Source organism: Leptinotarsa decemlineata, unplaced genomic scaffold (genome assembly GCF_025532065.1).
Source record: "Leptinotarsa decemlineata unplaced genomic scaffold, Ldec_3_MD MMD2_tig00001064_RagTag_RagTag, whole genome shotgun sequence".
NCBI classification, from domain to species: Eukaryota; Metazoa; Arthropoda; class Insecta; order Coleoptera; family Chrysomelidae; genus Leptinotarsa; species Leptinotarsa decemlineata.
In genome coordinates, this window is record NW_027412558.1 from 3,072,948 (window position 1) to 3,094,379 (window position 21,432).

The following is a 21,432-nucleotide window of genomic DNA, read 5'->3' on the forward strand; positions in this document are numbered from 1 at the left end:
CAGGACAGAGATATTAACCTGTCTAGGAACCTAGACGACTGTATTTCAAGCGGAAATTAACGCTATTGAATTGTGTGCAGAGTCAGAGTCATTGCCTCATCAATGAGGCTGCTGACTCCCCTGCAATGGTCATCGGACCAGACCCTGTCATTGACATCGCTTTATGCTTCGTTAAATAAACATTGAACACCTGGAAGGCAAGAAGATTCATGGACTTCTGGCAGAATCTTCCAGGATTGGCTTACTCCAAGGCGTTTATTCACCCTCCGGAGCTTGATACCCAACAGTTGTTGAACTACAGTAGGGATGAACTATAATGTCTAACGGACCTTATTACAGGTCACTGTCATTTGAACCATCATATGCAGAGACTCGGACAGTCGGAGGACAGTGTGTGTCGCCTCTGTTTGGAAAATGATGAAACAGCAGAACACATACTTTGTGCCTGCCCCGCTGTGGACCGAATCAGGTTTTTAGAGTTCGGCAGAGCCGTACTCTTACCATCTAACCCAAAAGACCACTTACTATACAAACTAATCGGCTTCGTTAAGAAGCAGAGTTCATGTGGTTGAGTGTGAATAGGTGTGAGCCACAATAAACCCTTGCGGGTTGCGGTAGAGGGTCGAATAGACCCATTCACTTTGGACCTAACCAAACCCAACCTATCAAGCAGAATATTATTTCAATAAATGATCATATGTAATTTATAAAAATGTAGGTATTGTGGAAATTCATTGGATACCATCATGAATAGTATCATTAATTCTCATCAGGTGAAAGTTCATGAATCCCATCTGCTTTATATCATCATTGAACTGCGGATTGATGTAGAAATAAACATTATTCCAAACTTTCGAGTATCTGCAGAATATATTCTAAAAGACTTTGTGATCGTCTATCTCACAGCAGATAAATTGATCCAATTTCATTTTAACTGATTTATTCCTACAATTTTTTCGGTTTCAGCAATAAAGAAGCGCTGTAAAATGCCTACGAAATTGCGTTTTTATAACAATGAAGTCGCACCCCTGTCGATGAAAAGGTTTTTTCGGTAACTTTTACTCTTTATGACATTGGAAAATTATATTGGAAGTGAACGCGTAGTGAATTTGTAATAATTCAGAGAATTATTTGAATTTATTGTTGATGAAGAAGTATTAAGGAGTCAAATCCTCATGTAGACTTGAATGGAACAACATACTATACGGTCAGCATGAAGATTGGGTGCTAAGTATTCAATGAAATCGATGGAGGCCGTTTCTGACTAGTTTTGGGGAATATGGTGAATGAGGCAGAACTCCGATGCCCAATTTGTCCAATTTTCGGATGATAATTTGTAAAACGTGCGGATGGGCGTTGTCGTGAAGAAGAATTTGACAATTTTCGGTACAGTTCGTGGATTTCCTCATAATTGGACACCCCTGTGATGGTTTGGCCCGGTTGTAGAAAGCTATAAGTGAATTCTACTAGCTGCTGATAACCTAACAAAAACCATGCTTTTATTTTCCGTGGGTTTTTGCCTATGGAAAGTACCTGGATGGCTCATGGGTGTCCAACCCCACGTAAAGTTTGTGATAGGTCAATCTACACCTGGGTCCTTAAATCCTCGTCTTGGATTACTGTAGATCGACCACTTGGTTGATTTTTCGGCCTGTTTTGATAGCGCTTTGGTTCAACTTGAATTTGTAGAGATAAATTGGCCGAAAGTCGCTCAACATCATATGGTGAGCTGAAGAGGCAAAAACTTCAACATCAATGTATAAATTACAATTTTCTTTATAGATCAATATACACCGCGATACAATGAAAATAATATTTATTGAGATATGAATCTTCAAAAATACATGACATCAAAACGCACAAAACTTATCAAACAACCCAAAACAACCCCTAACAATATCATCGTCTTGTAGAACTCTCCAGTATTTAGTAATACTGAGTTATTGGTGGGTTATCAAATCTTCAAATTTGAGAATATAAATGGTCTATTACAATACGAAAAAGTATCATTGTCTGTAAGGAAACGGTATGAAAATGTGTAGATAGAAACAACTGAAAAATATCACCCTATTTCATACAATTCCATCTTCATTTCAAACAGAAAAAATTGAATCAGCCTCTTGAAGGAGAGCAAAGAAGTTTATTATTTCGAGAACAGAGGGAGTAATTATACTGATGAGATAATAAGGCATTCTGTACGTTATTCTTGTGAGAATTTGATTTGCACTCTTCCTGCAAATGAATGAAGGAAATGACAGTCGCGCAATTGAATCATTTCTCGGCTCGCCTAATTGTCTCCAATTTACTTCTGCATCTCTGGCTGGATTGGATACTCTTTCTATGTCTATGGAAATAATAGATGAGAAACCAGACAACGGGAGATAATGAATCGAAGTTTATATCCATTATATACAAAACTGAATATAACAATGATGATATTATATTAAAACGAAGATAAAAATAAAATAAAAACAACAATAAAAATTAATTGGCGCTCCGGGGCGACTTCATTGATTCCAGTGGCGCATTTGCTTTTTCAGCTGCAGGAAAACCCGGAAAAATCTGCAGCACCACATCATCTAAAGATCTTGATCTAACAATGTCCTCCCTCTTATAAAACAAAATGTAGGGTGTCTCCAGAGGCTCCAATAAAGTCAATGCATCGCCAGAACACTTCGTGACACGACTATGAACAGAATGTTCACTTAAACAAATATAGGTTGACCTTCAAAATAAGGTGATGCATGATTCGCAGAGTCTGCGAATCATGCAAATATCTGGGAGAAAAAGAACAAAAAGTATATGAGGTCAGACTAAGTGAACTAACTAAACTAGTTTATCAGCGACCTTTTTTGGGTATTTGTTACCTTCCACAATCTGAAAAATATAAAAATCATAGTGGAGAACTTTATACAAGTGTAGAAGGGCAAACTTTTTAGTTTACCCCGATAAGTTACTGCGTAAAAATCACAAAAAAAAATCTTCTATTCATCAGTTACTTGTCGTATTCAACAATTTTGCCTGCCAAAAAAATTATTAAGATATAATACGATACTTATCTCAACGTTTCGGAGACCAAAATCAGCTTCGGTCTTCAGAAATGGACAAAAAAAATTGTAATATATTGGCCGTTATTCCTTTTTGATTATTTATTTCTTTGCTTCTTCAACTGATGTCAAAGGAGTTTTGATATATGGAATTATGTCAATGTTGTTGATTGACAACTGAAACATTCAATGTAATACAAGGTGCTCTCCGATATCAGCTGTTGCCATTTCGCCACTATTCAAATTTTTCTTCAAGATAAATAACTGATTTTTCTCCACAAAAAATGACTTTCATTGAATGATAAAACTTATTTCACATAGCACCAATGACATTTCAATTTGTTTCAAATTGTGAAAGGTGAAAATTCCCAAAAGGAGATCAATGGGAAACTATTTTTCCATGGAAATAACGTTTCGAAGAGTTTCAATTCAAACTTCTGGAATCACTAAATAGATCTGCCATTTCCATAACAAACAGTTTCGAGTGTTAGTGAGGTTCAGCTCAACAAAAATCAGTTCCTTTTTATAATCCTCCTGAGTAATACACCAAACTGAATGAAATACATATAGAGAAGGTGGTTATTACTCTGCAATTTTTGTTCAATTAGTGAATTGCTCGATAAAATGGATTTTTTGAATCCAATTTCATAATTCTCATAAAATTGCGTGATTTCCTTTTCTACTTCCTGATTTCGAATTCTTTCACGTATGATCTGTAGAATTAGTGGAAGAATTCAATTATCTCGGTTTGTGATACAGCTCGTACAAAAATACAGTATCGTGAAATCAATTTCTATTTCTGTCACTTTCTTTTGGCATTTATACTCCCTTAAACTCAAGATTCTCTTTGAAGGTGGTTGACAATGTTTCGTGGTGTATTTCAACAGTACGGACTTCCATTGTCTAATATAATGTAAATTGATTTGAAATTCCTGAGGAACTATTCAAAATATTAACCGAAAATAATAATTTTATTTGAACAAAAAAACCGAAATTACAGAGAAATCACATAAAACCAAACAACCAAAAAAATTAAAATTGAAATATTAATAAAAAGTTAAAATTAACAATTATTATCAACAAAATTAAAATCAAAAGATTCCAAACCGAGTTATGTTACTGGTGTGTTTTTCTTGTGCATAGCAATGCGAACTTTCAATGACGTCTTAGTTTCACCAATGTATGATTCTCCGTACTCGCAGGGTATCCGGTAAATGCAATTCTTGGAATCTGAAGCAGGTCCTGATGTTATACTTGGACCCAATCATTCTTATCCTTTCCGATAATCCTCTGATGTAGGGAAGTACAAGAACTGGTCGTGGAGACTTCTCTCCACGCTCTTGCTGTCTTCTAGCTAAAGCCTGTTCTACCATCACTCTGGAGTAATCATTCCGTTGAAGATCGTTTTTGATGATTCCCAGTTCCATTTCGAGACCTTTCTTTGTATTACAGAGCCCGAAGGCACGGTCTAGTAGAGTATTGATGATTCCTCTCTTAGTCGATTGATGATGGTTGGATTTCTGGTTCAGATACTCGGTCCTCTTCACCAATACGTCTAAGAAAGGCAATTCGTTGTGTACTTCCTTCTCCATTGTGAAAGTGATGGAAGGACTTACGTTGTTCATGTGCTACAGGAATGTGTCTAGTTCTGCATTTCCATCATTCCATATTATGAAGGTGTCATCTACGTATCTCAAGCAGACTCGGGCTTCTTGTGGGCTTCTTCAATGGCCAGAGTTTCAAACCACTTCATATATATATTAGCTATAACCGGTAAATGTGGCGAACCCATTGGCAGTCCTTCATCTTTCGTGAATGATTCGTCCTTCAGTTGGAAGTAGCAGTTTCGTACACAGCATCCTAGTTATTCCATGAATACTTGTATCGATAAGGTCTTCATCGTCGGATAGCTTCTTGTGTATGATTTGAAGTGCTTATTCGACAGGAACGTTGGTATAGAGCCTTTCCACGTTGGAACTGATCATGGCCATTAACGCAACCTTCTAAACGTACAGATCCAGAGGGGTCAGACCCGTGATTAATTCCATTGCCGCGGTTGGTGTTGCTCTCATGGCTCCTGTGATGTTTAAACAAGCCAGTCGCTGTATTTAATATAATTTTTGGATGGCCGTCGCTTGTGGAACTTTTGTTCCCCATGCAATGGCTTCATACGCTAACATAGGTCTTATTATTGCAGTGTAGATGAAAGACCCCATGCGCGTCCCACTGTCCTCTGACATTACTCATAAGCCACGTATGCTCTTTTTGATCTACTCTGTAGATGAGAGTAGATGTTAGCTTCTTATTGAGGATAGTACCGAGGTATTTCACCTCTTCAGAAAAGTTTAGTTTGCTTTTGAAGGTTTTGGGAGGTTTTAATCCCGTTAAACTTCTTTTCCTGGTAAAAAGGACCATCTCAGTCTTCTTGGGATTGATCGACAGTGAGTGTTCCTCACACCATGTTTCTATTAATTTGAGCCCATCCTGCGCTCTATCGCACAGTGTGTTTACAAATTTGCCGGTCTGCAAGATAAATATGTCATCTGCGTATGCAATTGTGTAGAATCCATTTTTGTTAAGATGATTAATCAGGGTATCCAGAACTATGTTCCAGAGAAGGTGTGATAAGACCCCTCATTGTGGACATCTCCTCATGACCAGTATAGGGAAAATAAACAGGTAGAAGTTCTCAAATGAAACTATTGCCACTCAGGAAACATATGAGCAACATGAGTCTGACAGAGGAAACCCAATGCAGATTCTGTCAAGAAGAGGAAGAAACCGCACTGCATGTGCTCTGTAAATGCGAAGCGATAGCAAGGCAGGAAAGACAAAACAGAGGCTGCCAGCTATATGAAAGGTTCAGTGTCAAGGCTACGGAGTCTCATCAAAGAGATCAAACTAGACAATGAGCTCTTACAACCAAGGAGCATCACGATAGAACTGGAAAGGTCGCAGTGAATCAGGCCAGTTCACGACAATCTAATCTAATCTATAGTTATAATTATTCTAGTTCTGCAAATGAAAATAATTTATCTCATAAGATTTTCTCTCTTTATCTGTTCAGTTTTTCCCTTGAACTGATATTTTTGATGTGAAGAAAACCCTTTCTCAAATAAATACTCCTCGTTTTCATGGAACGTGAACCTTGGAACGTTCAATCTATCAATGAATTCCATTCCCTTTTATCAGAAAAGACAATAACTAATTATAGGTTCGAGCCTTATGTTGGTTTGAATCATAATCAAGAAGCCTATTATTATTCAAATTTCTTCAGCTACCCGTTTATTATGAACATAATTCCATAGGAATATACTAGGTAGACACGTCACTCTTGTATAATATACTCTTATCTTTATTGCCGCCATTTTTTAGCCCTTTAGTAGGTTTTATGGCCTCTGAAGGGATGATTATCTGATGAAATATGGAGGCCTACAGACGTTTCATTATTTTTTGGGGCGGAAAAATAACTCTTGCACAAGATTGTTTTCGAAAGGGTAGTTTTTGTGTAATTCCGTTGGGATGCTGAGTAGGTGGTGGAATGAAAATTGTCTCATTCATGAAAGCCACGTTCACTGAGTGTTTCCAAGTGAATCGGAGAAATTTACAGGATAATGAATATATAAAATTGTGTCAATAAATATTTCATTGGTGGAATAGCAGTCAAATTCTCTACTTGCTACTTGAGAAAATTGGAAATGTAACACCCCAACCTCCACCATAACTTCAAATTAGAGTTCCCTGTTCTTTCGCCAAAATATGTGATCAGCTTTTTGGCACCACACAAAAATAAAAATGGTGTTTCATGATTGAATGTTACACCATATATTCAACAAGATTCTTTTGGAAATGAGTTTTATTAGTTCAAGAAGAAAAACTATTTCGACATACGTTCTTTGTCAGTTGCCTTTTTTGAATTTTCTTCTAATCAAGAGCAACATTGAAGCCACATTATAATGATTCATGAAGATGGAAAATTGTTCATCAATAACGTACCAAAAAACAGAACTGCTTTCCGCAAAAATACAATAACATATCATGTTTCCTGTGAGGAGGAGGCGAAATTTTACACAAAAACTTTTGCAAAACTTTTACCCTCTCAGTGCAGGTATCCCCTTTAGGTTTTGAATAAGTGATATCTCATTCAAAAAAGCTTTCAATTCCCTATACATTGCTGCTTTGATTTTGAAAATCGGTGTAGTATTTTATAAGAGATGAGGCTTTGAAATGATCCATCGATACTTATGACGCAAATTATGAAAATGAAACTGATTTCATTGAAAAATTGATGTATTCATCAAGTAAAAGCTCCTAACAAAAATAAAGTGTACAATTTTGGCCCAACAAAGAGAAGATAAAAATTTCAGAAATGTATATAATCTACTTGCAGAGCTCTATACACTATACCCAGCGACGCTCAATAAGTTCGATACGGTTTCTATAAAAAGAACTGTCTGGCTTCTGAAAATAGCCATTAATTGCCGATATCACTTCTTCATCGATGGAAAATCTTTGACCTCTGTCGCATTTTTTCAATTTTGGGAACAGAAAATGATCCGAGGGGGCTGAATCTGTCGAAAAGGGTGCATGAGGTAGCAATTCAAACCTTAATTCGTCAATCCTGTTGATAGTGATGATGGATTTGTAAGCTAACTACCGCCATCTCTAGCTCAGGCTGGGTACTTCTGGGACCATCCTCGTATCTTCGTTATCGTGAATTGTATCCATACAAAAATCCAATGCAGTCAATTCTGGTGTGTAAGGAGGACACTCTATTAGAATCTCCCGTCCAATCCAGCGATGTCCATTTTCTCTCTAATGTATGCATAGTAAGTTTTCATGATTTTAGTGAGATCTTGATCCATAGAATTTCGGAGTGAGTTTGGGAACACAAAACAATTCATATCTCAGGAAGAAAAAAACAGCCTAGAGATATATCAACACGTATACGTTGAATTTTTGATGGTTTTCTGTATGTACACCGTGATCAAAATTCAAATTGTCAATAAAATAATGACAGTTATAGCAATTCAAAATTGGAATACATACTTTTTTTACTGGTTGATTAGGCCGGTACTTGATGAAGATCCATAGTAGTTTTATAAACTACACTGAAAACGATTAGATCTCCACATAATTTATTTGAGAAATATATCACGGCATAATGAAGAAAAGAGAAATAGAACATTCTTTGTTTGTCACCACTTTTATTTGTACCTGAAGTTACTGCAGTTCCGTCCTATACGGACATTTTCAAACTTTTACAATAAACTAACGATGGTTCATTACATTAGCCCTCATATACCACCCCTGTAGGTACTAATAGAGATACTTATCTTGATTGAGTACCTAAATTTACAGTTTACAATGCGGATGTACCAATTTGAAAACCGGTGAGTAAACTAAATCGATTTGATCATTTAACAGGTTGCACCCGCAATGTTCATGCTTGTGAATTTCCAAGAATTCTGAATAATTGTGTTTGTAACCCTAAATTATTAGCAGACAAAGTTAGTGAAAATGTTCTGTGCAATTTTTGAATTTTCAAGAGTATTAATTTCCATTTCTTCCAGAAATTTCAGTTCCGAACCTCGATTTTCTTTGTTTAAAATTTCGAATTATTCGTTAAAGATATGATTTTCTTCTAAAAGATGATTTGAATAGGTTGAACTCGTCTTTTGATTCACAGAGCTCATATGATGTTTCTGGATTCGATTCCCAAATGTTCTGCCAGTTTGACCAATATATACCTCAGGACACGTTTCACACTTCAATTTATATACTCCTGATTTCTCAAATACGTTTCCCAACGTATTACTTGTTCTACATGCAATTTTAATATCTCGTTTCCTCAAAAATGAAGCCCCTTCTTCTGTTGTTTGTCCAAAATACATTGAAGCTCTATAATTTCGATTTTGATCATCCAACTTTTCAATAGGAAAAACGTTTCGAATCGCTTTGGCGAAGACTTTTTTGGAAGGTGTTTTGTTTATTAATTCAGCTTTAAACCCATTGTTCACTGCAATTTACTTGATGATAATAAGTTCTTCATTGAACTGTAGTGGTAAATTTCGCAAATAAAATTTGTAGAGATCAATTCGTTAGGTGTTGTTTATGAAATTGAAATACACACATTATCATTTGAAAGATCTCATTTTCTGAAATGAGCTTCACAATAAATTACCATCATCATTTATTATGTACTGTAATGAAGTGATAGCAATCAAGATACTTTGCAAATCACAGTTTTCTGTATTTTCCAGAGTTACTACATAAATGCGTTATATTTCTTTCAGCTTTCTTGGTCACTCATCAAAAAATTCTCCTTCCAAGTGTCCTTCATTTTCCAATTGTTCAAGGAAAAATATTCCTGAAATTATTATTTCACTCGGCTTCTCCAGTCTAGAAGTGTAATATAATTGTCCTACTTTTTTCTTCCACAGCAACTCATACGAACCTTGTACTAGATTTTCTCACTGGAACGCAGACACTGAAAGTTGGGAGTTTACATCTGGGAGTTGGTAATTCCAATTCCAACACGGCACACTTAGATACCACGTCGATATTTCCAAGAGTGAGTCAAATGAAAATGGCTAGAATTATCGGGTTATTTACATGTACCCATGATACATTTATTTGTTTTATTTCTAAATTTAACAATCTCAGAACGAGGATTGCAATTTCTTCAAATTTTTATGTGATACATCTCCATTATCATTAGTCTTTCAAGGTCCAAAAACATACTAATATTCAGTTCAGAAAATCACAGAGATATTGTGAAACAAAAATTCAATATTAGTATAGGCTCTAACGGATTTGAAATTGTGTAGGAAGCAAAAAATCTTGGAGTGACTATAGACAGTGAAGTCCGATTTGATTCCCACGTGAATAAACTAATCATGAAAGCTTACCTCTCACTCAATATGATTTATGGAAATTATAATTTTTTCCTTGAAATAAAAAAATTACTCAATGTGACAGTCTCGTTCTTTCATCTTTGAAATATGCAGTTGTACTCTATGGACCAATCCTCACAATTAGGAACAAGAAAAGTCTTCAAAAGATTCAAATCCCCTGCCTTCGATTTATTCATGGGGTAACTAGAAGGAACAGAATCTCATCAAAGGTCGCTACACTCAGCGTGCATCTATCATAAGTTTATCTGCAATAAAATCCGATTTATCTACAGTGTGACCCATTTTTAATGGAAACACCCCCCTATTTTAATAATTTTTTTTTATATGTCAAGTACTAGAAGGTTTACCTTGGGACAAAATTTGAAATGTTTATTGAAGTTTCAGGACATACTACGATATTTTTTCTTAATCGAAAATCGGGATTTTTTATTAGCATTATGTGTATTGAAAAAATCACTACGCCACTGTATTCAGAGTGCCTCTAAACATGTGTGACCAAAATTTCATGAAAAAATATTCATTATTAACAAAGTTATGACAACTCAAAAATTCGAAAACTCACACAGCTGACAGTCACATAAAACACCCTATATCAACAGATATAGCCATGAGAATATTTTTTTATGATTTCAACAATGAAGTGCCGCCAGATGAAAAAAAAACAAATAGCGTAAATATTTTTAATGAAAATAACGGAATTACATTCAAGTTTTCACGCAAATTAACTAAAATTGAGACCTAATATTTCAATTTAAAAATGATATTACAGTTTGACACTTGTGAAAGATTTAAGTGTACTATTGTCAACAATATTCACCTTACAGTTCTTCGATTTATTTTGTGTCATGGCTGCAAGATTGAGCGTAAGAGAGAAAATTGAAATTGTACACCTTTCGGGAGATGACGTTAGAAGTGCTAGCGAGGTTTGTAGAGTATTTAATGAGAGACATCCAGATCGTCCTCGTATTAGGTACAGTACGGTAAATAAAATAAATAAAACATTCAATGAAACTGGTGCAGTATCAACAATGATGTTAAAAAGTAATCCTGTACAAAGACAAAACAGGAATGACAGGAATGATTAAATCATTTTAGATTATTCCGGAAATAATCCTAATGCTAGTATAAGGAATGCCACTTCAGATTTGAATATTTCACAAGAAACTATTCGGAGACGTCTCAAGGCGAAGAATATTAAACCTTTCAAGCCAAAATTTTTACACACACTTTAAGAAGGCGACGAAGCAAGACGCCTGGAATATTGTTTATGGGCCGAAGGGGAATATTTAAACAATAGAAATTTCCTAAAAAATATTTTATATACCGACGAAGCCACTTCCACTACAAATGGAGTAGTGTCATTACAGAATTGTCGCTATTGGGCAGCGGATAATCCTTACTGGGTAATAAACCGTAAAAGCCAGTATTCTGAAAAAATCAACGTCTGGTGTGAGATATTGAACGAACGAATTATTGGTCCTTTTTTTTAAAGAAAATATTAATGCGCAGAGGTTTATAGAATTTTTAAACGCAGAGTTTTGGGATGCTATTCACGAGCTGCCAATCGATGAACGATCAAATTCAATTGTCCAGTTAGATGGGTGTTCAGTTCATTATGCCAGAGCTGTGAGGCAATGGCTTAACGAACATTTTCCAAACCGATGGATAGGCCGTGGTAGTCCGTTTATAGAGTGGCCACCCAGATCTCCAGACTTCACAGTTCTGGACTTTTTTCTCTGGGGACTTCTCACACAAAAGGTTTACAAAAACCGCTCAAGAGATAGAAATGAACTTTGTGCAAGAATTCGACAGAATTCGACAAGAACTAAGAAACCTAATCAGAAACATTCGTAAGCGCTACGACACATGTATCGAAATACGTGGTGTATTAGTAGAGGCTACTAGAATATGAGTTAGAATTAATTTTTGCACTGAATCGAAACATTTCGATAATTAGTTATTAGTTACGTTTATTAAAATTTTTGGCTTCGTTGTTAGTTGAATTGTGTGAATGTAATTCCGTTATTTTCATTAAAAATATTTACGCTATTTTTTTTTTTCATCATCTGGCGGCACTTTATTGTTGAAATCATAAAAAAATTATATATTGTGACTGTTAGCTGTGTGAGTTTTCGAATTTTTGAGTTGTCATAACTTTGTTAATAATGATTATTTTTTCATGAAATTTTGGTCACACCTATTTAGAGGCACTCTGAATCCAGTGGCATAGTGATTTTCTCAATAAAAACATCGCTAATAAAAAATCCCGATTCTCGACTAAGAAAAAATATCATAGTAGATATGTCCTGAAACTTTAATAAACATTTCAAATTTTGTCCCAAGGTAGACCTTTCAGTGCGTGACATTTAAAAAAAAATATTAAAATCGGTTCACAACTTCAAATTTTAGGGGGGTGTTTCCATTAAAAATGGGTCACACTATATATAATGAAATTACACTTCGGACTAACGTACACAACTTGAATGTACGGCACAAAGGGTTATTAACTCCTTCGATACACACTCATGAATTTTTCAAGCGATCATTCACGTATGAATATGTGAGAAAAGGTAAGTTGATGACGAAATGAAACACCTAACAACTGTGTTACAAGCGAACGGCTACGATAGAAAAAACATAATCCGCTCTACGCGTTTATGTTATAAGGAGAGGAATCCCAAGGCACCGTCTATCTGAAGAAGAAAATTAGGACCGTCCTCAAACCATTGATACCCGCCTAGTCGAGCACAAGGGGAGTTATCGATTGGGACAGACCGATAAGTCTGCAGTAGCTCAACATGCATTGTCCGAAGGGAAGGGATCCTTTGGGTAAATACTAAGAGGCTAGTAGCGTCGAATTAAAATCCAACGAAAATGTATTCCGAAGTCATAGAAATACACACAGACACGAAGAAAACTCCAACAGAAAGGAAGAGAGAACATATCAACCAAAGATCTAGCACATGACACTGAAAGGCGACAAAATGAAGCCGTGTCACTCAAATCGCGCGGACAGTAAGTGTGAACCCGCCATTACAAAAAGTGTGCGAAAAATCAGCACTATAAATGACATGGAAGAAATGGGAGCTTCAGTTTCAGTTGATACGTCAAGAAGAGTACTTCGCCATGCCACTGAAGATGACTGCTGCAGTTGCAGTTGAAACGTTTGTAGATTGTAACCAGGACATCAGAATACTTTGCTGAACGCGACACTCTGTATAGAGACTCTTCAGAGAACGTGCTGATTCAATAAATAATTTATATTTTCTATTTTTGACGTACTTGAAAGAAGTAAATCGTGTATTATAGAAAAATATGAACATACAATCGACCTTGTTGAAATTCAAAATCTGAACATTGGCTAATTCATCATTTGAACATCTTTTTTATTTTATTTGCCAACAATACAATGATCAATTCTGCTCCCATGGAGTTCCACAATTTCCGGCAATTCAATTTCAGTTAACAGCTGTAAACTCACAACTAATAAAAATGTTTGTCGAAGGAAATGACTGATGATGTAATCACATTATCTGTCAAGATTAGGATAATAATCGTCAGCACAAGTCACGAACACTTCCAATTCGGTGTCCTTCGTTACTTATTCACACCTACGCACTTCCGATAAGTACGCGTTGCCACGCATTGAAGTGAAAAATAGGGCCATTAGGCAATAATTCATAACACCGTCAATACCAACGCCGCTCAAAGGATTATTGAGAGGGGGGCGTCTCCTTATAGACGAGGCGAAGTCGAGATAAATGTATATAATGCAATTTTCTGTTAAGTTACTTGCGATCCGTCCCGGCTCGCACGGGTGATACTGATACTGAATATACTGCAGAATGTCTTTATAAACAATGTTAACCCGTAGATTAGGCTACCCAGGTAGCGGATAGGGGAACGGCCAGGAGACTGGAGGCCCTGTCCGGGAAGCCAATGTGGCCTTACGGACTGGGTCGCTGGACTCCTGGTCAGTGGCAGAAATAAGTAGGGTGAGGGGAACTGAAACTCCAAAAGCATTTGCAATACATGCCACCGTGGACCAGCCTACCCAAGCTGAGGTATAAGGAATCGTGCCGAAAGCTGAATGGCCGCAGGGTGATGTGCGGATACCCGAAGAAGGTTGAAGAAGCTGCGCAACGACTTTAATGTCGCTGCACCTTCCAAACTCTCTGCGAAGGCCATCGTGAGACACCTCAAGGTTGCCAAAGAGAGTGTGTCGGCGAGACTTGGCCTACACCTGCCAATACAAAGGAGATATCTCCTAGTGACCTGTCCACCTTCCTGGAAAGGACAGGATAAACGATGACGTAGGAGGACAACTCCTCGGGAAGATGTCGTCTAAGTGGTATGGGTTTACACCCACCCTCCCTACTCCACAGATACAGAAACAACCTTAACAGTTAACCGCCGCAACCGATATGTTCCTGCATTTTACTCTGTAATATCTTTGGAAATATTAATTGAAATTATATGCTGTGAGGGGCCATATTGACACACATTATGGACACATAAGACAAAGGATATATATTGAAGACAATTTTATAGACGGAATAACATTTATTGTCGTGTCATAGTTCTTTAACATTTTTTTGAAGGAATGCAGGTTTGATATATATATATATATATATATATATATATATATATATATATATATAGCTTTATATCTTCTATTAATTATCTGCGAGCGCTTTCGACAGTTGGTAGTACTGTCATCATCTGGCACTCCTCAAACTGAACTGGTCATCCTGTTGTCTGTCTCTTCATACGGTCAGAGCGTCTTAACTCAGGTATTTCAGGTACTTTAAGTAAATTTGCCTGTATTTGTTCTGCATCAGGTACTCTTCTTCGTGTTAGATCTTCTCTAGGAATGTGTATGGTTTTGTTTAATATATTGAATGTGATATCTTGTTGTGTTTTGATTTGTACTTGTTCCTCGATTAGGTTTGTTGGGGTGGCTTGATCCTTGTTCTGTATTTTTTGTTTGACAAAACAACACAACGATGGACAGCATTTACGTACGTAGGACACCAAAGGTATTTTCGAGACTGGCTTAAACGTTTAAAATTCATTTCTTTAGATTTAAAGCACTTTTCAACAATTTTTTTTCAACATGCTTTGTCAATAAGTACCTGATTTTTTGGACAATGAAGTATATTTTTCCCTCTCTCTCTCTCGCTTATTCATGAGCTACTCGCTGTCATCTGATTTTGAAATATAATTTTGTCAGTCTTCATGTGATTTTTTCTTCAAGCAAGTGTTTCGGTGCATTATTTTTCATGAGAATGAATTTGAAATTGATTATTAATCAATTTAAAAGTATTATATGCTATGAAAATTGTGTACTGGCTTCTGAGACATATCAAATATACGCGAGCTCAATGCACAGTTAAAGCACAGTTCAATTATAAAATACAAAAATTAAATCAACTTACTGATGACTTGATAGTGTGTCGTAGTGACATTTTTCTTCTTCTGCAGGAGGCTGATTATTTTCACTTTCTAAAGTTATTTTTAAAAATGATGTATTTACTAAAATACAGGTTATGTATACTGTAGTAGACACAACTGTCTACCCTATAGGTATCTGAGCTGAGTGTGGCAAGAGAGATAGCGTAACGCCGAACCAGTGAGAAGAGAACCTCTCAGTCGCTTGCGCATGACTACCCGTCGCCATGACATGCATCGCCACGCCAGCAATTGCTTTCAAGTGCGACTATATATGTTTGACATCAAAAAACTTTCGAAACAACGTAGATTCCTGTTCGGTGCATTATTTTTCATGAGAATGAATTTGAAATTAATTATTAACCAATTTAAAAATTGTATATGCTATGAAAATTGTGTACTGTCTTTTGAGATATATCAAATATACACGAGCTCAATGCACAGTTAAAGCACAGTTCAATTATAAAATATAAAAATGAAATCAACTTACTGATGACTTGATAGTGTGTCGTAGTGAAATTCTGCTTCTTCTGCAGGAGGCTGCTCATTTTCACTTTCTGAAGTTATTTTTTGAAATTATTTATTTACTAAAATACAGGTTACGTATACTATAGTAGACACAACTGTCTATACTATAGGTAACCGAGCTGAGTGTAGCAAGAGAGATAGAGTAACGCCGAACCACTGAGAAGAGAACCGCACAGTCGCTTACACATGGCTACCCGTCGCCATGGCATGCGTCGTCACGCCAGCAATTCCTTTCAAGTGCGACTATAGATGTTTGACACCAAAAAACTTTTGAAACAACGTAGATTCGTGTACAACAAGATCAAGAAAAATACTATTTCATTTCTTCTGCGAACAATTATCTTTAATTGAACAAAACATCAATTTCCGACACGGTCCACATACATATTGACTGTATTTTTCATGATCTCCGATAACATATAATGTTTCTATGAGTGTGTATCCAGTGGAAAACGATCAATAACTCCACGGTTGAGTAATTAATTAACCCTGAAATTGTTAGAGTTGACATGCAGAGTGTTCCTTTCCTAGTCCCCGAGGGTTCACATCAAATATTAATTCTTTGAGCACTCAAGATTGATGCGGGAACTGTTGACATTTGCTGCGTAAATGTTTGAGGACTCTACCGTGTGGGCTGACTGCTGGATGGAGTAAAATATCTCTCAGATATGGATACCATTCCTGTCGGTGATCAATAAACCCTGGTTGTGGTTTTCCTCCAATTATCTTAAACTGTTTGTGGTTCGTCGTTTGTTAGAATTCGTCATGACGTTTTGCCGGCGAAGGTGGTTGGCATCTTCAGAGGTCCATGCTATTGCTTTTGAAATCGAAGAAACATTGCTATTGGCAGTCTCTCTCTGATATTTAGGCTTCCGCGGCCAACTTTTGAAACTGTTAGTTGTTTCGAGTTTCCAAGCCGTCGTTTGTTGGAATATTTTCCTGACGTTTAGCCGACGCGAATAGTTGGCATCTTCAGAGGCTTTCGGAAGATGGTCGCGAAAGGCGTCGCTGAATGATTTTTGTGGATGAAATACGTACTTCATGAGTTAATTGAGGTTAGGTTAATTGACTGAATAATTGATATTTTCACTAGAGAATAAGTCGAAAAGTGCTGAACACCACAAACTATTTCATGGAACGAAAGTGTTTCAGAATAAGTTAATTTACTTCCGAATTTATTTTCATGTAGAATATAGATGCTAAATCCATTTCTTTTTCTTTTTAAATCGGTGCTATTGCCAGTATCGTCAAATTCCACATTCAATTATTGGTCTACACTTGTTACATAACGAGTAGTCCAACAAAAAGTATGCACCTTGCTTTGCTCCTTTTTTTGTAACTTAACGCAAAAATGCTCGGACAGGCCAATTTTGCTTTTGAGGGGGACACATTTTAGATGCATTTTTCTACCTGTGCCTTCAACCCCCTAGCGAGGGTGAGTAACAACCCTGAAATTTTAAATGGAAAGTGGGGTCGAGTGATATATCATTTGAAAGGGCACATAATTCTCTTTCGAATGATACCTAACTTGTTGTATTTACTAGAATAGTTATAAAAAAAGCAAGAACATTTACTCGATATTTTTGGTGTTAATGAAAATGCGGAAAAAACGGCATTTTCATCACTACTACATTCCTCAATTTCTCTCTTGCGTTTTTTGGTTCAAATAACAACAGCAGATAAGTGTACAAAAATAATTTAGGCAAACGTTCATTGATTCAGTTCGGTTGCTTTTGAAATTATTTCAACTTTACTGTAAAAATGGTTTATTCCATTCCTGAACGAGTTGAAATTGTTAAACTTCATTATCAACATAATAGTTGTGCCTGACTTACTGCTGGCCTCTGTAATAACAGTCATCCCGGGAAAAATGTGAATGATTCGTACGTTGCCAAATTAGTCCAAAAGTTTGTCGATACCGGATCTGTCTGTAATGTGAAACACCAGCCACGGAAACTGATCAGAAATGAAGCAGTGGAAGTCGCTGTTTTGGGACATGTTGAATTGGATCATACTCAAAGTACCCGTCAGCTTGCTGCAGCCTCAGGTGTCTCCCATTCGTCCATAATACGGATATTAAAAGCCTATAAATTTCATCCGTACGAAATTAAATTAGTACAGGAACTCAATGAAGATGATCCTGATAGAATGCTGCAATTTTGTGAACAACTGAACCAGCTACTAATTGATGATCCGCACCTACCATTCGACACGTGCTTTTCCGATGAGAGAACTTTTTTTTGAATGGAGCTGTGAATAAGCATATTTCCGTTACTGGGATGACAGTAACCCACACTTATTCCGAGAAGTCCATACCCAGTACCCTCAAAAAATCAATGTCTGGTGTGGCATATTAGGTAGTCATATAGTAGGGCCACTTTTTATTCCTGGGAATTCAAATGGTGAGGTCTTCCTGAACATGCTTGAAGATACAATTGATCCTCTCATAACAGAAATAATTGAAAATGACCAAAATCATAATGATGATCGGCTTCATTTCCAGCAAAATGGAGCAACTCCTCACTGTGTTGCTCCGGTAAGAGAGTTTTTAGATGACCGGTTTCCTGGACGGTGGATTGAAAGGAGAGGCCCCATCGAATGGCCTGACAGGTCACCTGATTTATCGCCTTTAGACTTTTTCCTTTGGGGACACTACGCAGCCCGAGTCCATAGAAGATCTTCGCCAATGAATTACAGCAGTGTGCAGAAGTATTACACCTGATATGCTACAGAATTGCTACATGTTTGAGTGAAATACAACAAATTAGGTATCATTGGGAAGATAATTTTGTGCCCTTTCAAATAATATATCACTCGATCCCACTTTCCATTTAAAATTTTAGGGTTGTTACTCACCCTCGCTAGGGGGTTAAAGACACAGGTAGAAAAATACATCTAAAATGTGTCCCTCTCAAAAGCAAAATTGACCTATCCGAGCATTTTTGCGTTAAGTGCGTTGGACCACTCTGTATTTATCGTTTTCTACTAGTCATCTTTCATTAACAATAAATTCAGCGTCTACGTTTTCTTCAAGGTCTCTTCAACTATTGACTATTCAGAATGAATATGATGTCAACTGCTGAACGAAGTAATATGAAAGAATACTACTGTTCATTGAGAAAAAATTTCAGTGTTAGTGGAAAGGACCACAGACATTACCTTGTGGTACTCTACATTTGGGGATGGGTGTAATATTGTTCTCTCCAATGAACGTCTGTTTCCAACTACCATGTTAGTTTTTCAAAAAGAATTATACCATAATTGAGAAAATTTAATACTCTACTTTTAATAACGATTTATTGTTTTTTTCACGTGGATTGGTACAATGGGAAATGTATCGCTCTTTTGTTGAAAATTGAAACCTATTGATGATTGCATGTAATGAATTCATTGTCACTTCATATATTCTCTGTTAGTGACTCATCTAGTTTGTGAAGACTTCAGTGAATCGGCGCCAAATTTGCAATACAATTACTGTCAGTCGAAATATATTTCAGAGATTTTCATGTGGAGCAAATACATACCGGCATACATAAATTTTTAAAAAGTATAGAAATAGAAATATATATTCTGGACATTTCCTTCATGACTCGTGATACAGAAATGAACTACACAAGGTCAGTATGTCCTCCACTTCACCCTCAGTTCATTCTGAAACCAAAGGACTTGCAGACTGATAGAGCTGGAAGGACAATTTCTAACGCAACCGCAAACCTTCTAATTCATCATTCTGGTAACTCCTGCAAAGGAAAGCGGCGGCAAACGGGTCCACTTACCACCATACTGATGTGGTCTCAACTTCATCATACCCAGAAATCAAAAAACAAAATAGAAATTCCTTCACTACTAGTGCCATTAATACACATATATTGTAACATCACGACTACCTGCTAGTTGACTTGAACAATTAAAAACTGCAGTGGTAAGTACTGTGCTATTGTACATTAGTATTACTTTTGGTCTAAGATGAATTCTACATCAATAATTCAAAAGTCTATGGATTACGATAAAGGCAGCGTCTGATTTTTTCCAAAGCTCTCTCTAGCTATTAACCATTCAGAAAAGCAAGCTGCCAAAAATAAAGCAGAGTTACAGAACAAAACAGTACTGCTCGTCAAGAAGATTCTTCCAGACAACTGTTGAAGGATGGAAGATGAAGATGGTACATTGGTGTATTTCATAACTTGCATTCGGAAAAGCGTTCATAACATTGCTCCAAGTCTTCATCTTACTAGTGTACATAGGAACATGTATCGAAAGAACTGGGAAGATCGATAAAAATAAACAAACAAAATATCACAAAAATCCAATTCTACCTACAGCAATACGAACATCGTTTTTGTCTCTTAAGAAAATATTATAATTGTGAAAATTCTACAGTCCACTTTTGTTACTGATTCATCGATGCCTTTTTTTGTGGATATGTATGATAAAACTATTCCTAAAATATGTCACTTTCTGGGTAAAAATGTATGTATGCTAGCTTTTGGAGTTCATGCTCTAATTCCCTTGATCTTCACAACTCTGTGATTTTTCGATTCATGATTTGGTTCGAACTCAGGTTCATCTACGCTCTTCATTGATGAATTTTATATTCTTCTTTAGTGTTTAGTTCATTTTTGGAGGCATTCGTAAATTGGCGCCAAAATTACGATACTATTACTGCTTCTCTGAGTATATTTTCACATTTTCCATATAATGAAAATGAATATCAATCATGCATAAAACAGATGAAGAGTTGATAATGATTTTGTAACATTTTTTCAAAGTGTGAAAAAGAATATGATTTCGTGACTTTTCATTTGAATCACATGACACGAGAATGGCATTCAGAAGTTTCGAATTCCTCTGATGGTATCTTCAGTACACCTAGTATCGAAAATGCTTTAACTCGATTGAACCGCAAGGACACTTTCCTCCAGAATCACGAAAAACTGAACTCACCTTTCTGACAGCACCAGCGAAGGAAAGCGGCAGCAAACGCGTCCAGTTGCCACCAGAGTGAAGCGGTCTCGACTCCACCAGGCAAAGAAAACAAAAAAACAACCTAGAAATCCACTTCACTACCGGTGCGATTGAGGCACGGACATTTGCAGCACCGCGACCGCCCGCTGGATACTCTCGACTTGAACAAGTGAACACTGCGTCCTTTAGAGCAGGAGTGAGAAATAGAGCGCCAGCGCCAACTTCAATCGATAGGATACCACGCGTCCCGCACTCTGGATCCCCAAATTACGCCGGGAGATGGTCCGGTTGTACGTGCTCCTTGATCTTCGTGGATGATGTTTTCGTGTAGCTGGTGGAGTAGGTTTCGTGTGTTCGGGAGTGTCCCAGGGGTCTCTCCTAACCTCGCGCTAGGACTGTTGGTGATACTACACACAGATTCATTTTCGTAATGCTGATAAAACAGTGTACAAGTCGAGGGGGATTATCCGGAAACTGGTCGAAAAACCAGACTGAAATGTTTTGATTGGAATTTGGAAAAACGC

At 36.8% G+C, this 21,432-nt stretch overlaps 1 protein-coding gene across 1 annotated transcript in view; it reads right to left on the reverse strand.

Moving 5' to 3' along the window:
- The window catches only part of Hs3st-A (Heparan sulfate 3-O sulfotransferase-A), a 202,767-nt gene extending 181,672 nt beyond the window's left edge, over positions 1-21,095 (reverse strand). Inside the window, exon 1 of the mRNA XM_074175539.1 lies at positions 20,888-21,095. The gene's annotated coding sequence lies outside the window, so the exon portion shown is untranslated. The remainder of the gene's footprint in view (positions 1-20,887) is intronic.
- Between the last annotated feature and the right edge of the window lie 337 nt (positions 21,096-21,432).